Below are 14,046 nucleotides of genomic sequence, written 5' to 3' on the forward strand. Positions count from 1 at the left end.
AAATAATTAAATAACAAACTTAAAAGTATATATTTAACTATAAATATAATTGAATTCTTAATTTTTTATCTTTAATTTTTTTTATTCATTATATTTTTATATTGTTTGAATTAAAATAAAATTAAAAATTTAGTATATATACTTTATTTGAAATTATAAAAAAACGTTGTGAGTGACTTGCGAGTATACTAGAATCTAATAAAACTTGATGAGAATGAGAATAAGTATCAAATTTTAAACTCATCTCTTTATATCCATCCCAACTTCTGCAAGACAAGGAGAAGGATAGCCAAAATTATCTCAACCAGTCCCATTGTCATCCGTAGTTGCAGCGTTAAAGGGTGTTGATGGCAACAAAGGGAGCATATAAACAAGAAAAAATTTATGTAATCTTACTTTAAACATCTACTTTAAGTTTAAGTTTGTTTAAATTAAAAAGAAAATGTTTTGGGGCATATCATAAAATATTTTAAATTAAGCACTTTTTTAATAAAATAAACATTTTTTGCTTTTATGATATGCTTAATTAATTTATTTTTTTTTGAAAAAAATTATGCTTAGCAAAAGCAACTATTGTTTCTTTTTTTTTTAAATCACTTTTTAAAAAAAAAATTAAAAAATAACTTTTTTAGTTTAAACAAACTAACCCTGATTAGACAGGAGTTGCTTCCTAATAAAAACGAAGAGTTACATTTTAAAAAAAAAAATAGTTTAAACAAACATATTAAAAAATAGAAAAAAAGGATTATTTTATTAAAAAATGCCGATTCTGGATGAATGATACATGTCGATTCTCTTTAGGTAATATTCTCTTCACATCATCAATGTTGGCTTTATTGTATACTGATTCAAAAACCTCCACACACACACTTGAAAACCTCACAATCCCCTCAAAAGCTTGTGGGAAACCCATCTGCAGATTTTTCTTTGTCATTCTGTGTGTTACTCCGATTGAGTTTTCATGTTTGGTCTTCTCTTTCTCCACCTTTGCTCTCAGGTGTTCCACCTTGGCGCGCTTCTTCGTGACACGGTCCTTGGGATCAGAGGATTCCGACATGGAACGCGAGCCATGCTTACACTCAATTGATTGAAGCTGAACAACCTTCTTCTGAAGCTCTTTCAGTGCAGCATCCAACTTCTTCTTCTGTTTATGCTCCTCCGTTTGTTGAACCACAATGGCATGAATATCTTCCAACAAGCTCTTAATTCCTTTGGACGCGACCTTGTCCGGAGTATGATCAAGAGCAAGGTTCCATTGTTCACATAGGGTGTATATCTTTGACTCATCAGCAGATTTATTTAGAGGGTTTCTGCTAAAGTGGTGAAGGTTGAGCCTAAGCCAAGCTGTGAGAGATTGGATATAATCCCTGTGGGCCTTGAAGATGTTGCCGAAGGATTGGTGCCATTGCTGTATTCCAACTTCTCGCTGAAGAGTTGATTTCCTATGAATCTCAGATGTGGGGTTAGTTGATGGGACAGTGTTGTTGAGGTCTTCAAGCTGCTTAAGTATGTGATTTTGAGCTTGATGGTGCTTATGCAATATGCATGCTTCTCCACATGCTCTTCAATCTGCAAAACAGATGAAGCTCCCTATGCTGAGACAAATTCAATACTTCCAAGTACTTTATTAAACAAACGTATTTTGTTTTTTTTTTATGTTGAACTTGATTTTTAACATAGGGTAGGGGTATCCGTCCCCTTTTGCTTTAAGTAAAGGAAAATGACCCTTTAAGAAAACAAGGAGTTGAATTAAAACCGTTTGACAAGGATAAAAAATTATAGCATTAGATGTTATGTTGCTAGCTCCAACAGAGTTACTAAGCAGAGGAAATTAGAGAGTAAATGTACAGAAAATGAAGTAATTAGGGGACATATATTTGAGTGTAAATTGTGTGTAAGTGGTGTAACATTGCTGTTGTTGCAAGTTAAGTGAACGCCAGGTTTAGAACCAGTATAAGCCCTTGTTCTAAGGAACTTTATCAAAATGAGATTCTAGTTGTACAGATAGTACATCTTAAAGTCATGGTCAGCACTGTCTACAGGAAAGCAAGTTAAAAACAAAAGCAAAGTAAGATCAATAAACAGCAGTCAAATCAAAAGCATTATTATACTACTACGCATGTACAAATACCAAACTGAAAGCATCAGAAATTCTAGTTCCACTGCCTACTGCATGCCTTTCTGATAACTTATCCTACTTGGTAGTTTTTTTGTTCAACTTGGTCATAAAGAGAAACTTTTCCTTAAAGAGGAGACATCTTCACTAGACCAACAAAAGAGAAACTTCTTTAACCTTGTCACTTTTCCTTTTACTATTATTATTCAAAAAACACAGGAAAAGCTATTTATTTATGCATCAACCTACCTTGGCCTCTTGGCACAACTTCTTCTCCAATGTGTACAGTCTCTCCACAGTGGAACAGTGGCTACCATTTACATCAGCAATAGCCCCAAAAAATTTCTTGCACCGCTTTCGAATCGAAAACCGTGACCGCAACAATGGATTCAAGATCCATCCATAGTTGTACACTTTACCTGCAATACAACCAGCAAGTAAAAAAATATCACACAAGCTTCTCACAAAAAACATGAACCTACACAACCATATCTTCTAACACTAAAATGATCAAAATAAATAAAAGAATTTAATTAGAATGCCCAATAAGTTTTAATGTCATGTAATTATAGATTGCTAATAATAACTGTAAAATTCATAATTCAAATTGTTAATAACTACTTTAAAAGTTGTTCTGAACATCATTTAGAAGATTTAGGCCCATACATATGAGTAAACAAAGTCAGTACATTGACTCAACCCCATATAACATTTAGACTCTTAACATTCACGTTGAATGCCAGAGTACTTGCGGTCACACTACTGGAGTTCAACTTCTTAGAGCAGAGTCATGAATCTAACTTAATCCTATAAAATCGACTTATAAGATGAGTGTTACCTCCCACTTTTATATATTTCTAGCCGATAGATTTAAATTTTTTTTCAGTACAATTGATTATCTGTTAATATCTTTGCACTTATAACGACAACAACAACAACTTATTCCACTAAGGTCAGCTACATGATCACACGACGACATTTGGGACAGTAAAAATCTTTGCACTTACAATTTATGAATATTAAACTCTAAAGAAAAGTGCATGGAACACTGTTTGAGAGGCTTACTTGCTTTACAAGGATTAGAAAAGGCAGAGGTTGGAACTTCAAGGAGCAAAGAAACATTGGTGCCGGCATCAGCAGCTTTGAGAAAGCAACCGTGGACCTCTTTTACACCTGAGGACCACGAGACACCACATAAAGAAAACCTGATACCCCACTCTAACCCAAAACCTTAAGGTTTAAGTTTATGAATCTTCTCCTCACTTTTACATGATGTGGGACTTCACCTCACACTTGTAATCCAACAGTCAATGCATTATCTGAAACGGGACTCGTGGGAAGTGGTTGTGGCAGTGATGTTGTTGGTGAATGGTGGTGGAGAGTGACTGTTTCTTTTTCTTCTTTTTCTTCTGTGTTTGCGAAGTGAACAAGTGCAGAGGCTGTGGTGTGAAGAGAGCGAATGTACATGGAGTGTGACGATGAAAAGGAGTGTCGTGCTTCAACAAAGTGCTTCATGCAACGCTTCCTGGCCTTGCAATGCGACAGTGCCGTTTCTTCCCTGGCTATTCTTGAATGCCAGCAGCAACCCATTAGAACAACAACACAGCAACCGAAGAAAACAAAAACGGGAATGGCAATAAACCTTTGTTGCTTGCTGTCTGGCTGGCTTGTGTTTGTTTCTTTTTGTTCTGCTAAAACGGTGCCTTCTTTGGCAACGTAAAGCTCAGGTTCGGTTCGGTGGGGAGTTGCAAGCTGTGGCTGATAGAAACTGTGACAAGGAACTGAAGAAAGATGTAAGTTTTTTTTTTACTTGTAGGAATTTTATTTAAAAGATGCAAGGATTTTGGTATGGTTATTTTTCTAACAATCTAAAAAAGGGAAAGGAAAAGAATTTCTCCCTAACTGTTCTAAAACAGTAAAACTCTTAAATTTTTAAAAATACCATGGAATTTCTCTTTTTATAAAGAGATTACATGTAGATTTGTTGATAGGAATTAAAATATGTAGTACATTGTTTAGATTTAAATAAAATATTGTCTATTGATAAAAAAATAAAATATTATCTTATTTTTAAGATATCGTTTAGATGTAGAGATATTATCTTTAAACTATAGATTTATTTTCTTTTTTAAGATTAGATTATAATGTTAAGTTTATAAATAAATATTCTTAATATCAGAAAAATTATTCAATCTTATCACTCTAAATGAGGAAGGGACCATGTGAAAGAAATTACATGAAAGAAAATTAGTAATGAAGATGAATAATATGTTGGAGTTTCTCTGCATAACATATATCATGTTTGTTAAAGATAAGAGTATTTTTGTTAAAATTAACTAAAAAATGAAAGAATTAACTAATAGTTGAAAGATTAAAATTGAAAATTGAATGTTAAAAAATTATCTTATTAAATTATAAGTATTCGATAAAGTTAAGTTGAATTAGCTGAAAAGTTATGAATGAATGAAAAATAATAAAATTATGATTTATTTTTAAAAAAAGGATAATTAGAAAAATAGATAAATATATTAAGGATAAAAATAAAAAGATATAAAAAATTAGAAATTAAAATTTTAAAAAAAACATTTCAAAAAATATTAAAAACAAAAAAAACTTGTTACCAAACAGTTAAATAAATTTTTTAACTAATAAAAAAAATTAAAAATTAATTAAAATATCTTTATAAATATAATCATATTATTCTACACAGAAAATTAAAAAAAAAACATCAATTTTATATCTCACAAGAAAATAAAGTAAAATTCAAATCAACCGAATGAGTTTAATCTTAAGAAATACTAATCTACTCTTAATTTTAGGAAATACAAATTAACGTTCAATCTGATTATAAGAATAAGTGGGTGTGTTGGGCCAATGGTTGTAAAATTGAATTGACCGAAATTAGTTTCAGTTAAAAAATGAAGTCCGTTGGTAATTGTCTTATAAATTACTTCATAACGAACTGAATTTATCCCGATAAAAGAACATAAAAGAAAAGTTTGAGTAAAAAACTTAAAATTGATTTTGGAAGAGTAATTTATGTTTGTATGCTTTTATTTTAAAAGCAAATTACTAATAAAACTTTGTATAAAGGTCTTGATCTAACAATAGAATTAATTTAAAGTTATTTAAATTATTTTAACCCAAAATCAATTTTAGATCTAAACATAATTCTAAAATAAAGCTTGTCAATAACACTTGGATGTTGTTAGGTGCATCTAACATTATTACTAGTGCATTTAATATTTTCTAAAAATGTTAAAATAGTCTCTTTCTTTGTATTTGTGATGGGTATGTGTGAGGGTGATCCGTAAATCGTACAGATCAAATTGATTTGTATGTTGATATTAAGCGTATACGAATTAAGTTGATCCGTGAAAGGCTTACGTAAGACTTTTACGGATCAAGTTTATCCGTAAAAAGCTTAAGGATCAAGTTGATCCATAAATTTTTAGAGATCAACTTAAAAAGCTTATTAATCAAGGATATTTTAATATTTTCTCTTTAAGTGTTGGGTATACCAACAATGCCGAATGCACCTTGAAACACCCTTAACATTCTTGTGTGAAGGTGTTGGAGGTTTCAACATGAAACTTCGCTCTCATAGCAGGAAAGGTAAAATGATGCAGTTCAGGTTATTGGTGGCGGTCTCTGTGTGTGTAACAAAAGATAAAGAAGAGTTAGCGTAGTTTAATTTTGCTGTTATTATTTTTTTATGTTTTGCTGTTATTTTTTTATACCATAAGTTTTAAACGTTTAATTTTGATATTTTAAGTTCAAAAGTTTAACTTTTGATTATTATTTTTTTTCTATTTCCATTAAGAACGTTGATGGTTCCGTTAAGTATTGTTTATATTTTAATTTTTTTTCCCTTTTTCTTTCCTCTTTCGTCTTCCTCTTTCTCTTCTCCGACGCACCTTGCCCCCTCCACCCACTGCAAAGAAAGCATTGTTTTATCCTTGTTCTGTTGCCTTGATCGGAAGGGATTGTTATACGGTAACAGAAAACAAAGATTATTGTGGAAGGGGAAAGGTTGATCGTAGATGTTGATAGCTCGATCCCGAACGAGATCTGGTTCGTTTTGCGATGATTAGCTCGATCCCGAAACTGAACAACAAGATCAGGTTTCATTTTGACGGTGCTGGGTTATGGGGGTTGCAGATCTGGGTTGAGGGGGTGGAGGGATGGTTCGCCGGTGGGTTTGGGCTCGCTGCCAGCACGCGATGGTCGTGGCGTGATGATGCGGTGGTTGTGGAAAATCAAGAAAAAAAATTAATAAATAACTTAACTGAACCATTAAGGTTTTTAACGGAAATAGGAAAAGATGATGTAAATGAAACTTTCAAAATCTTTTTTAAAGGATAAAAATTAAATGTATTAGAATAAAATATTATGTGAAATTTAATAGACTAAAATTAATATTTTTATCTTTTAATTTTGATAGACATTAACAAAATTGCCCCCACCCAAGCTTCAACATCATGGCCATCCAAACAAAAAAAATTAAAGACACACTCCTTTAGAAGAATTTATAAATAAAAATAATTACTTTTACGTCCATTAAAAAAATTAGTTGAAATTATTTAATTTTGTTAATATTAAGTAAAAAAATAAGATTATTTCTAAAATATTTTTTATTGGAACTTTAATATCATAGTACAATTTTTTTATTAATTATTAAAGAAAATATTTTATAATTTATTTATTTTTAAAAATTATACGAGCCGATTTTGTATTGTTGAATTAGAAACATAATTCACTATGATATTAAAGTTTATGGTTAATTAAGTTTTTAGTCCTCAAAATATGGACTTTTGAAATTTTGGTCCCTAAACTATTTTTTAAAAAAAAATTGGTCCCTAAAGAATTTGTCGTTATTAAAAATAGTTTATGTCATTAATGTCCTCTATTAAGTGATGAAGTGTCATAAAATAAAGTAAATTAAATATCATGTGTATGTTATATATATGCTAAGTAAGTTTTATTATATTTAGGTAAATAATTATAATATTATGTTATTAAAATGCAAAAGGAAAAGAGAAAAATCGTTGTTCATATAACAACCACTCATTAGAAAATCTGCAATGCGGAGCAACAATTCATTTTCTCCATCTATAATGGTGATATTCGTTATCACTTAAGTAGACAATTTAACACTTAACAGAAATTATTAATGATAGGGACTATTAATAATTACGTAAAAAAATTCATGGACCAATTTTTTTTTTTAAAAAATAGTTTAGGGACCAAAAATTAAAAATTCCCATAGTTTGAAGACTAATAACTTAATTAATCCTAATATTTATCGAACAAATAGTGTTAGGCCTATTTAGTCACCTGTTGTCGAACCATCCACACATGTCTAGTAATTGACATGAGGAGAATGTGTTAGAGATTCTACATTAAGTAGTGATATGACCAAGATAAAACATATAAGTGAGGAAACAATTCATATGCCAAAATTATAGGGTAAAATTAAGCTTATAACCCACCTTTTAAACTCACCCATGTTTTGTCCAAAATATGCTAGACACCTAGACTTGGAAAAAGGATGTAAAAGGAACATATTCGTTAAAAAGTGTCTATCATTGGCTAATAAAAACCAAATATTGATTAACACTCTACTTCATGGTTGGCAGTGGATTGGAAGAGTAAGTTACCGGTCAATATTCATTTTTTCCTCTGGTAGATTTGTCACGCAACCATTCCTAGTAGGGCTATCCTTCACCATAGAAGTCTCTGCCTTCCTCCTCTTTGCTAGTATGCAATTTAGACGAGGAGACTATTTTGCACTGTCTTTTTAAGTGCCAAAGGCTAAAATGTTTTGGAGGCAATGGTCCCAAGCATTTGAAACATGCACGTCTCTAGCACGCATGAAGAGTTAAATAGATGAATAACAAAAGGATTTAAGCAACATGGGACCATCTTTCTAGTTGCAATGTGGATACTCTGACGGGATAGAAATAAAAAGGTATTCGAGGAAGCGACCAATTCATTTGATATGTTGTGGATGCAAAACTATGCCTACACCAAATATTTAAATCATGCACACAGGATCATTAATGGCAGCAATGTTGTGTCTCTCACTACAAGAAAAAGCCTTATTACGGATGAAATTTTTCCCACAAAATTTATTCCGTAAAAAATATTTGAATTTTCCGTGAAATTTATTCTATCGGAAATATTTAAATTTTTTATAAATTTTTTTGAAGGATTATATTACCGACAGAAGTTTACCCACGAATTTAGGTTTGTGGAAAATTTAATGTCATAATATGACGGAATATGCATAGATAGGAATTTAAAATTTTATCCAACAAAACAACCCCAATCCTAATGGATCTAGTGAGAGTCATATAGTGACTTGGAGTTGCCCTAAGAAGGTACGATCGTTGCGAATGTGGATGGAACGGTATTGAACTGTATATGGTTGGGTTCTATAGAAGCATAACATAAAACACTTTTCTATCTTGTATGCAGAGATCATGACATTACATCATGGACTGATCTTAAGTTTGGAGGAAGGTTACAAGAAGGTTATGGTGAAGGCTAAGGTGGATCGCTTGATAGATGGTCCACAAAGGACAATAAAGTTTAACCTTTAAATTAATTTATGTCAATAGGTTATATTATGAGTCTTACACATCAGATTATAATCCTCGACTCTCTCTCTAGTCAGCATTGTTCATCCACGTTGAACTACCTTTGTGCTAAGCCACAAACTAACCCGTATTTGTGTGGATCTCTCTCGAGCAGGCAAATTTCCCCATTTGGGGTTTTCTTAAAAAGTATTTCCCCAGATGGGGTTCTTTTCAAAAATTTAACGAGGGGGGTTGTTTTGTTACGTAAACTACATGGAAATATAGCAAACCGCCATTGGCAATGGCGGTTTGCTGACCATCTCCCACGTGGCAAGGAAAACGCCAGTGGTGATGGCGAGTTCATACCACATCTGCAAATCGCCTCTCCTTCTGGCGAGTCTGTGCACAGGTGAGCAAACCGCTAGTCAAACTTGCGGTTTTGCTTTTGCAGGCCTAGGTTCCAGCTTTTGAGGTTCCAGCTTTTTCAGGGGTACGTTTTTTCAGGTAGGGAGTTGCAACTACCATTGGCAACTTGAGGGCAAGTTGCAACTCCCACCAGCGAGTTAGGGAAGAAGAATTAGCCAGTCCTGGTAGCGATTTAAGGGCTATATAAACTCAAATTCTCAGTTTTTATCTCAACGATGCGTGCTCAAATTTCAGTTTTTAAATTTGTTGCTTCTTCAACGTTGCTGTACTCAGATTTAAGGGCGTCAAATTCATTTTAAAATTGTGAGTGTCTAGGAATTCCGCATAAAATTTTGTATTTACTTGTTCAGTTTTAAATATTTGAATGAGACTATAATTTGTGTTATAATTTTGCGAAAGTAATTTTTTTTATTATGAATAATTAATTATATTATACATAGAAAATTAGGTTATATTTTAACAAAGAATGCATTCCTATAAATATGTCTTATTGTTATTGAAAAATGTTCTTTTTTAAGAGGATTATCTTTCATTTTTTATCCATTATATTTTTGTCTATTGATCATATCATAAAGAAGCTCCTTAACACTCTAATTATAGATGATTGTAAGAGAACCTTTTAGTGTGTGCTTGATTTAAGGCGATGAATTAAACTTGAAATTGATTTCAGCTGAAATGAGATGAAAGTGGTAAGGTGAAGCATTTGATAGGAGTGTAATAAGTATGAAAGTTTTAGAAAATGATGGGTGCCTTCATGGGCGAACAAAACTTTCGCAAAATGATATAAATTGGGGTAAAAATAAAGGTACTGGGACAAGCAAATATAATTAATTTTTTTAAGTAATTTTTTAAAGTAATTTTTTTAAAGTAATTTCGGTACAAACTAAAGTTTTGTATTTGCTTGTTCAGTTTTAAATATTTGAATGACGCTATAATTTTTTTATTTGTTAGTTTTCAGTAAAATAATTTGTATGCTAATTTTTTTTAAGTAATTTTTTATTAAAAGTAAATTACAGCTTTCAAGTAAATTTTTTTAAGTATTTTTTTTAGTTCTTATTTTGCAGTAAAATAATTTGTATGATAATTTTTGTAAGTAATTTTTAATTAAAACTAGATTTCAGCTTTCAAAAATTTTTTTTTAAGTAATTATTTTTATTTCTTAGTTTCCAGTAAACTAATTTGTATTGTAATTTTTTTAAGTAATTTATAATTAAAAGCAGATTTCAGCTTTGAAGTAATTTTTTTTAAAGTAATTTTTTTTATTTCTTAGTTTGCACTAAAATAATTTGTATTATAATCTTTTGAAAGTAATTTTTAATTTAAACTAGCTTTCAGCTTTGAAGTAATTTTTTTAAGTAATTTTTTTTATTTCTTAGTTTGCACTAAAATAATTTGTATTATAATTTTTTGAAAGTAATTTTTAATTTAAACTAGCTTTCAACTTTTAAGTAATTTTTTTAAGTAATTTTTTTTATTTCTTAGTTTGCACTAAAATAATTTGTATTATAATTTTTTGAAAGTAATTTTTAATTTAAACTAGCTTTCAGCTTTTAAGTAATTTTTTTAAGTAATTTTTTTATTTCTTAGTTTGCACTAAAATAATTTGTATTATAATTTTTTGAAAGTAATTTTTAATTTAAACTAGCTTTCAGCTTTCAAGTAATTTTTTTAAGTAATTTTTTTATTTCTTAGTTTGCACTAAAATATTTTTTTTTTATTCCTTCCATTGACTATTTTGAATTTATTATGAATAATTAATTAAAATATTGTTTTTGTAGGTACACGATGAATTCGGTTATAACAGTGTTGTATTTCAATGGAAGAGTATATGAAGATAATGATGGTGTAATATTTGAAGGCAGTAAAAAAGCGATTCAGATTAAACGTGGAATTAGTTTCAATGCTTTGAAGAAAAAAATTGGAGACAAGGTAAAGTTACAAAATAATGAAATTATTTCTGCTATCAGTTGTAGATTTTTAGTGTCAGGAAAATATATTGCCTTGCAAATTTGAGATGACGAAGACGTTGAAACGATGCTGGAAAGTTTTAAACAACAACAAGAAATGTCAATTCTAGAATTGTACATAGAAAAGGATGTGGCTGGTGGTTCAATGTTTCATTCTACAAATTCCCTTACATCATGTGGAAATTATGTATCTAATGATTACACACAACCGCCAACAAATATGAGCAATTTAAATCTTGACGAAGATGATGATCATGATGATGATGATTATCTTGTGTCTAACTCATACGTTGAAGAGTCGTTAGACGAAGATGACAGTGTTGACGGTATATCAGATACAGACAATGAAGTCCCCGAGATGATTCCACCAGTAAGAATTGTTCACCCAGCAGAAGGTATGATTTCCTCTTAAAAAATACTTCACTCAATACATTTATTATTTCACGACAATTGTATTTAATGTCAAATAAGTATGATTTGAATTTTTTTTGGACTATAAGGTGTACAAGGAATTCAGAATCCATTTTGGAATGATGCTTTGCATTATAATAATATCAACTGGAGTCATCCTGATGAGGAGGACATTTGTGGTTTGGAGGTGCCATCCACTTTTAATGTTGGCCAAGAATTATATGTTGGCATGAAATTTGATAGTAAAGATGCGGTCAAGAATGCGGTCAAACAATATGTTATGAGGGTGCATCAAAGTTTCAAAGTGGTTGAAAGCAAATGGGACAAGTATGTGGTTTGTTGCTTGAATAGAAATGCAGATTGTCCTTGCCCTTTCTACATGAGGTCAATTCTATCTAAAAAGACTGATTCATGGAAAGTCACTCAATGGGGTGGACCACACACATGTCTCAATATGACCATGACCCAAGATCACGAGAAACTTGATTCAGATTTAATTGCGACTTGTGTAGTAGGTATGTATTTTATGTTCATATTATGTTATTGTTTAGCCTTAATTGTCATTTAAATTTTGTTATTCTATTGACAGGCATGATCAGAGAAGATCCATCGATAAAAATTTCATTGATTCAAGAGAGGATTAATAGTCAATTTGCGTACAAGGTGTTGTACAAAAAAGCTTGGTTGGCGAAACAGAAAGCCATTGCTATTGAATATGGCGATTGGGATGAGTCATATGCGAAAATTTCGTCGTGGCTAACACACATGCAAAATCATTCTCCTGGATCGTATTTTCAAATACTAGATGACGATTTTATCGTTGGAAATACGGTTAGTCGCGAACACCGCCAATTTCATAGAGTTTTCTGGACATTTGGCCAATGTAAAGAGGCTTTCAAGTACTGTAAGCCAATCATACAAGTTGACGGCACACATTTGTACGGCAAATACCGTGGGACCCTCTTAATGGCCACATCCCAAGATGGAAATGGTGGTGTCCTTCCTCTAGCATTCGCGGTGGTGGAAGGTGAGACGTTGACAGCGTGGTCATGGTTTTTGGCCCACTTGCGTGAACATGTCACAGATAAAAATGGTATTTGTCTGATATCTGATCGACACGCGAGTATAAAGTCCGTTGTCGCTAACGAAGCACTTGACTGGCAACCTCCCCACGGTTATCATGTCTACTGCGTGCGACACATAGCAAGCAACTTCAATCGAAAATTCAATAATGCCAAACAAAAAGAAATGTTGAAGAAATTGGGTAAAATTTCATATTTGATGGCCACGTTTATTTTACTTTCATTTATACTTTAAATTGTTATTCATAACTAATTTTATGCAGCCTACACTCCTTGCAAGCACATTTTTGATCAAAATTTAGAAAAATTTCGTGAACTGAGTCCAGCCATAGCAACATGGATTGATCGCATCTCAAAAGAAAAATGGATGATGGCTTACGATAGAGAAGGACGTCGATATGGCCATATGACAACGAACCTCTCAGAATGTATCAATAAGGTTTTAAAGGATTGTCGCAACATTCCCATAACGGCATTGGTGAAATCAACGTACAGTAGGTGTCGAAAGTACTTTGTTGAGCGTGGCCGTCAAGCCCAAAGACAGTTAAATGAAGGCCAAGTATATTGTTCAAAGCTTGTTAAAGAACTGAGGAAAAATCAAGAACAAGCTTGTACGCACATCGTTCGCGTGTATGATATCCACTCCACAAGGTTTGAAGTAGATGAGAGCTTCAACCCTATAACGCAACGTGGCGGACAAAAGTGGGCAGTAAACTTGAATGGTCGTCATTGTCAATGCGGAAGGTATTCTGCGCTTCACTATCCATGTTCACACATTATTGCAGCTTGTGGTTACGTGAGCATGAACTACTACCAATATATAGATGTTGTTTATACAAACGAGCACATCTTAAAAGCTTACTCCGCACAATGGTGGCCTCTTGGGAATGAAGCGGCTATTCCTCCTTCTGATGACGCATGGACACTTATCCCTGACCCAACTACAATTCGTGCAAAAGGTCGGCCAAAATCAACAAGGATAAGAAATGAGATGAATTGGGTCGAACCATCTGAGCACTGAACAAAATGCAATAGATGTGGAGCCGAAGGGCATAACAGACGTCGCTGTCCAATGCAATCTGAGCGTGGGAGTTGTTCAAATCCTTGATTTATGTATGTTAGTCGAGTGACTTGTATTTGTTTCCGTTTTGTTCAATGTATTGAATTTCTGGGGTTCAATGAATTTAGTAGTTAAAAACATTTTGCCTTTTGTACATGACTTATTTGTGGGGTTCAATGAATTCGTTAGTAAAACCATAAACATAAACCCTAAACCTAAACCACTAATTTTGACCCTCAACCCCTAAACCTAAACCCTAACCACTAACCATAAACCCTAACCCCTAACCCTTAACCTCAACCACTACCCCTAAACACTAACCCCTCCCCCTAACCCTACCCCTACCCTTACCTCAACCACTACCCCTAACCCTACCACTACCATCAACCCTACCCCTACACTA

At 32.3% G+C, this 14,046-nt stretch overlaps 1 pseudogene; it reads right to left on the reverse strand.

Annotated features, from left to right (window-relative positions):
- Positions 1 to 661: 661 nt before the first annotated feature.
- On the reverse strand, positions 662 to 1,958 carry LOC100800362 (protein ALTERED PHOSPHATE STARVATION RESPONSE 1-like; annotated as a pseudogene).
- Positions 1,959 to 14,046: the final 12,088 nt, after the last annotated feature.

This window comes from Glycine max, chromosome 16, assembly GCF_000004515.6.
Source record: "Glycine max cultivar Williams 82 chromosome 16, Glycine_max_v4.0, whole genome shotgun sequence".
In the NCBI taxonomy this organism is placed as follows: domain Eukaryota; kingdom Viridiplantae; phylum Streptophyta; class Magnoliopsida; order Fabales; family Fabaceae; genus Glycine; species Glycine max.